Genomic DNA, 6,098 nt, shown 5'->3' on the forward strand with positions numbered 1-6,098 from the left:
CGCGCCCGGCCTTTTTTTTTTTTTTTTTCTTTTTTGAGGCAGCATCTCACTCTGTTGCCCCGGCTACAGTGCCGTGGCGTCAGCCTCACTCACAGCAACCTCAAACTCCTGGGCTCAAGCGATCCTCCTGCCTCAGCCTCCCAAATAGCTGGGACTACAGGCATGTGCCATCATTCCCGGCTAATTTTTTCTATCTATTTTTAGTTGGCCAATTACTTTCTTTCTGTTTATAGTAGAGACGGGATCTCACTCTTGATCAGGCTAGTTTCGAACTCCTGACCTCGAACCATCCTCCCTCCTCGGCCTCCCAGAGTGCTAGGGATTACAGGCGTGAGCCACACCGCACCCGGCCACCATCCATGTCTTGATGGACCCCAAGCTGGACCTGTCCCCTGAATTCTCTACTCGATATCTCCCGCCGGCATCCAAGGGGTCTCTCCAATCCACAGCATCCATCGGCGGCCTCCTGATGTGTCCCCTCGGTGCCTGCTCCTCCCATCAGGGCTGAGGCTCCAACTCAGTTCCTGGCAGCTCCTCCTTCCAGCTGCCTGGGCCAAACACTTTGCAGTTCTCCTTGACTCCTCTCCTTCCGTCGCGCTTCGTGCCCAGTCCCCCAGAAGATGCAGGTGGCCCTGCCTTGTATCCAGAATCCCCCTCCTCCCCCCCACTGCTCTCACTTGGCTCCCGCCAGCATCTTCTCTCACGTAGATGGCGCGGTCACCTCCGGGTCAGTCTCTGTGCTCCCACCTTCGGGCTCACTGGCCTCATCCCAAGACAGCAGCGCGGCGGTGGCTCCGTTCCTCTACAAGGCAGGTCTCGCATCTGTCCTGCTCAGAACCTTCCCGTGGCCCCATCTTTCTCAGACTGGAAGCCAAAGTCCTCCCTATGGTCCACCAGGCCCTGCTGGACCGTCCCCTCTTTAACAATAGCGCCTGCGACAGACCCTCTCTACCATTCTGTTCCCCCCACACCCACCCCTTGGCTAATCCTTCAACGTTCTGGCCTCGTGGCCTTAGTATTTGCTGTTTTCTCTATCTGGAATGCTCTTCCACCAGAAATCCCGACTCTCTCCCTCACCGGGTCTTCACACGAATGTCACCTTAGTACCTCGGTGAAGTTCCATGTGGCTTCCCTGGCCACACTCTCTAAAACAACACGCCTTTCCCAAACCTCCACGTTCCATATCCACCTTCCTTGCTTCACTTTTGCTCCTTAGTACTTATCACCATCTAACCAAGTATATATTGTATTCATGTATCTTGCTTATTGTTGGTCTTTCAATTATAAGCTTCATGAGGCTGAGACTGTTGGTATGTTTTGCTCACCCTCAGCCCCAGAAACTGGAATGATACCTGGCACATGGGTAGGTTCAGGTTCATACAACAAAAACAAATGGTGACATAAACAGAATAGAGGCTATTTTCTCACATATATGACATTCAAGGGTGGGACCTAGACCCCTGTCTTCCTCCTTCACGTCACTGTGACTTCTAGCACCAAAATCACCTCATGGTCTCACCATAGCTGCCAGAATCCCAACTATCACACACACATTCCAGGTAGAAAAAAAGAGAGGTGGGGCAAAAGGGTACCTCCCTCTCAAATGACGCTGTCCCCATTAAAGAACTTTCTTCTAAGCCCCTCTCAATAGCTTCGAATTATACCTCAGCCCTGTTTTCAAGGACAACTGGAAAACTAGCTGGACACATTGGTGACTCCAGCAACGTAAAGGTCTGTTGCAAGGGAGGCATGAGAGGAGGGATCCTGGGTAAAAGGCAACTTGGCATCTTTGTTTTAGTCTTTGTTTTCCATGTATTAGTTTGCTTGCTTGCCTGTATTTAAATGTGATTGTAAATCCTTCCAAAACGCGCGGCATTTGTTCCCAGCATAATTCGACAATCATATTTGATTAGATGGCTAGATTCTCTTCATTCAATCATGTTTTCATGCAGCTAATTTCTTTTCTCAGTTGCCTGCCTTACCGATTTAAAAGCCTCTAAAGAGGTTTGTTCTTATCCCATCACTTTTCTAAGCTGATTAGAAACCACTCTAAATGTCACTGTGTGTTTTGGTAGTTTTATTCTGTTTTTATGTACTAGTGAAATGTTTCCATTAAAAAATAGTGTCATTTGGCATTTAAAATTTTTTTCAAACATGAAAATGAGCATGTTTTTGGCAAGCTTGAAATGAGGGCCATCATTTAATACAAATACAGTTCCCTATAACACCATAAAAAGATCTTAAGTCTATCTGTAACACAGCGATATTTTGTTTTGTTTTGTTTTGTGACATTATGGACGTTAACTTACTCCAAAGTACAATATGTCACTGAATGTCTGTGAATGTCACAAAGAGCCATGGGCACCAATGAGACTGACATGAGCTCATGTGGATAATGAACAAGCTCATTAAAGCTGTTTATCCACACAAGCAGCTTTCATCATATCACTGAATTCATCTTCATTTTCCCCAAAATTGAGCAGGGCCTGAGCCTGTGGGGACCCAAGGCCTCCTTAAGCCTTACTTGATTCCAACATTTGTCCTCTGGCCTCAGTGGAAAAGAGCAGCTTCTAGATGCTTCCTGCCCTACACCTGCCAGCGTCCCATTCCGTGGCCTGGGATCTCTCAGTGTGGTTTCTCAGACCTGTGTCCAAATTGCCTGGGTTTCTTATATAAATTGCAAATTCCTGGGCCCCACACAGAACTACAGAGTCAGGATCTCTGGCCTGCAGTCCAGATCGTTTCAACAAGCTTCCCATCTTTGGACAACTGGCCAACACCTTTCTTCAGGAAGGGGATCTAGATGTTCCTAGTTGGGGCTCATATAGGATTTGCTTCCTAATCTGAAACTATCCCAGTCACCGGCAGGTGGGCTCCTAGGCAGAGCTGAAGCTAAAAAGGCTACTTGGACACAGATGCAGGGCCACCCAGTGCCCTTGCAGGGGCTCAATGTCACCCACCAAAGCTGCAAATGCTGAATTAGGGACCACTTCTTAGAAAAACAAAGGATCAATTTCATATTCAACCTGTAAGTTTCTTTTGGCATTGACCCAAAGGAAAGCTCTGAGAAGCAGATAACGGCCAGAAGTTCAGACCTGGAACTCTCATAGCCAAACTGCTAGGGTCACTCCACACTGGCTACAAGCGTCCCTCTGCAGGTGGCTAAAAATCAGACTGCTGCCTGGGTGTGGGGGGAGGGGCATTTACCCTGCTGTCTTCCTAAGGTCATTCCTTTTCCAAAGTTTGACCACTTAAAAATGACCCCATAAGGTGATGGATATCCCAATTATCCTGATTTGATTATATAAATGTATTGGATTATCACATGTACGCCCAAAATATGTATCCGTTTTTTTAAATGACCCTAGAAGATCTTTGAACTGCTCTTCCTTTTCTTCTTTTCTTATTTTTTAAAATCTTTTAAAAATCATTTTACATTTTAGTGTGGAAATCCTCTAACATAACACTAGAGAGAAGAGTCAAATGAACACTAACATATCCATCACTCAGCTTCAACAATTATCAGCATTTTGCCATTCTTGGTTCTCTTTTAACCAAAACCAGGTGCCTGGAACTTCAGCGGCAGAAGGACCTTGGAACACTATTAGTCAGTTACCTCGACCTGCCTCCTGCCCGACTCCTACCACAGAGCTTAGCAGCCGTGGCATCCCTGGGGCCTCGGGAAAATGTTGCGAACACATTGAACAATAGGCTTTCAGGATCTTGGGCAAGTTCACTCACCTGTGATGCGAGCCAGCATTGTGGATTCAAACTACAATACTTCATCCCAGGCAACAGAATGACCTGTGACAAAGGCTGACATAGGTTAAACCCTTATTCACAGTGCACAGCCTGCCTGGTTTCCCCCACCTCTCACCACCATAACAACCAACATCCCATAATAAGCACCCAGTTATCTAGAAAAATGGGAAGACAATGCAGCAAATGGTGCCATATTCCAGTTAGGAAGCCGTGGGTTTCCGAGAGATCCTATATGGCAATCTCACCTTCCTCTTTTGGGCTCTTAATCTTGCGACATGTAGCACTCACCCGTAAACACAGAAAAATTCCCAGACAGGTTTAGGTGCCCCTGACATCTTCCAACAAAGATATTACTCAGAGCCATATGTGACTTGCCCAGTAATCGGCATCAAAAGAGAAAAGGGAATACCAAAATCACATAAATCTTACATCAATAGAGAGGGAAGGTGAGAAATCCTGTCTCTAACTTTTGTTACAAATTGGATAGAAAGTAACCTTATGGTTTTATTGCCCTATAGAATATTAACCAGATTTGTGTCCAATGTTAAAAAAAAATTATGTTGGTCTGCCCTTCCCAGTTCCTCTGATGCTCTTATAACCAGTTTACCATCTTACTGGTTCCCTCATTAATTAATGAACTAAATAAAACCTGTGGCTCATGTACATTCTATCCTGTATAAGAATCATGTGTTTAACTTTTTTACTTACACTTTGACACAAGCAATGTCCACTGAACCTGCTGCCCAGGGATGGATAAAGGAGCCCTGTCCTTAGCCCGCTCACTCAAGACCCCACAGCCCACAAGATGTGTCGTTGGCTGAGTCCAGCTCACAGGGTCCCATTCCGGCTGTACCAGCCTGAGGAGAGGGAGGATCCAAACCCTTTGGCATCCATAGTGGGAGGCGGGCACCAGGTGAATGCCACTGGGAAATGGGAAAGGACTTTAAACAACCCCAAATGACAGATGTCAGCATTCCCCCCTTAGGCCTGCTGCAACCTAGTGCAATAGCCTGCAGAAGGAAGTGGTGAGGCTCACTTCCTGGTCCAGCTACCACCAGTCTGCTGCTGCTTAACGGGCCTCAGAGAGCCAGCTGGGGAGGGGACTCGTCTTTGAGGGTATCCCTGCTGCTGGGAGGCTTGGCCCCTCGTTGAAGAATGTTCCAGGAGCAAACCCACAGAAGGGCCACAGGACACTCTCACCATTGCGTTAAGGAGATTGCGGGAAGTCTGTGACGTTTGTGCGCATGAGTATGTCCTGTTGGAGCTCAGAAAACAATACCCTAAAATACGATGCTTTGGCACGTTGAGCACTTTGAATCAAAGGAAACTGGAAGGACTCAGAAGCTGCCTTGGAATCCAGGTGTCACTGATCTTCCTTTGTTTGCCCCGCCAGGTGCGAGGAGGGCTGTCTCTCTGAAGTTCCGAAAGTTCTTCTAAAAGCAACACAATTGCCTGCAATGCCCTGTCTGAAATCTGGTCCACCAGCAAAGATTAATCCCCAGAAGAAACCAAAAAGTTCAGCACCACACCCACCTGGGCAGACTCTTTGCCTGCTCTCCTGAGGACGGTTACCTGAGAGACGCTACCTACCGCCGGCCCTCTGTATCCACGGTTCCGCACCTGCAATGCAACGACTGTACATCCAAGCCCACAGATATGGAGGGTGGTCCGGAGGTATTTTCCATCTGCACCTGGTGGAATCCGAGGATGCAGAACACGAGGACACGGAGGCCAGCTGCGCTATGCCATGTCATGTCAGGGACTTGAGCACCCTCGGACTTTTGGCGTCCGCCGGGGGGGGGATTCTAGAGCCAACCGCCTGCAGACGCGGAGGGCTGGCTTTCTGCATAATAAGATGACCTCTCTTCACAGTGTAAGTCCACCCCTCATTTTCCCATAACTAGTCGCCACCACCCGCAGAGCCCACAGGAACTCTGTCAGGCTATTGTCTGTTCTTTGGGCCTGGTTCTCTCTCTAAGAATCATTTACTCTTCCTCTAAAGTTGTTTCCATCCCCCACTTCCTTCTCTGCTGCAAAGAGGGTATTTAATAGGCTTCAACCATCTGGCCTTTTTCATGCTTCCCACTTTGTGTGGTTCTCATGCACGTTAACAAATGTGTTTGCCTTTCCTCCTGTCAATCTGTCTATTGCCAGTTTGTTTTAGAGAAACATTCTTCAACCTTCAAGGCGTGGCAGGTAAGTTCCTTTTGCCCCAACGGTTTCTTTTCTCTTTCTTTCTTTCTTTTTTTTTTTTTTTTCTTGAGACAGAGTCTTGCTTTGTTGCCCAGGCTAGAATGAGTGCCGTGGCGTCAGCCTCGCTCACAGCAACCTCAAAC

Source organism: Microcebus murinus, chromosome 1, assembly GCF_040939455.1.
Source record: "Microcebus murinus isolate Inina chromosome 1, M.murinus_Inina_mat1.0, whole genome shotgun sequence".
Lineage (NCBI taxonomy): Eukaryota > Metazoa > Chordata > Mammalia > Primates > Cheirogaleidae > Microcebus > Microcebus murinus.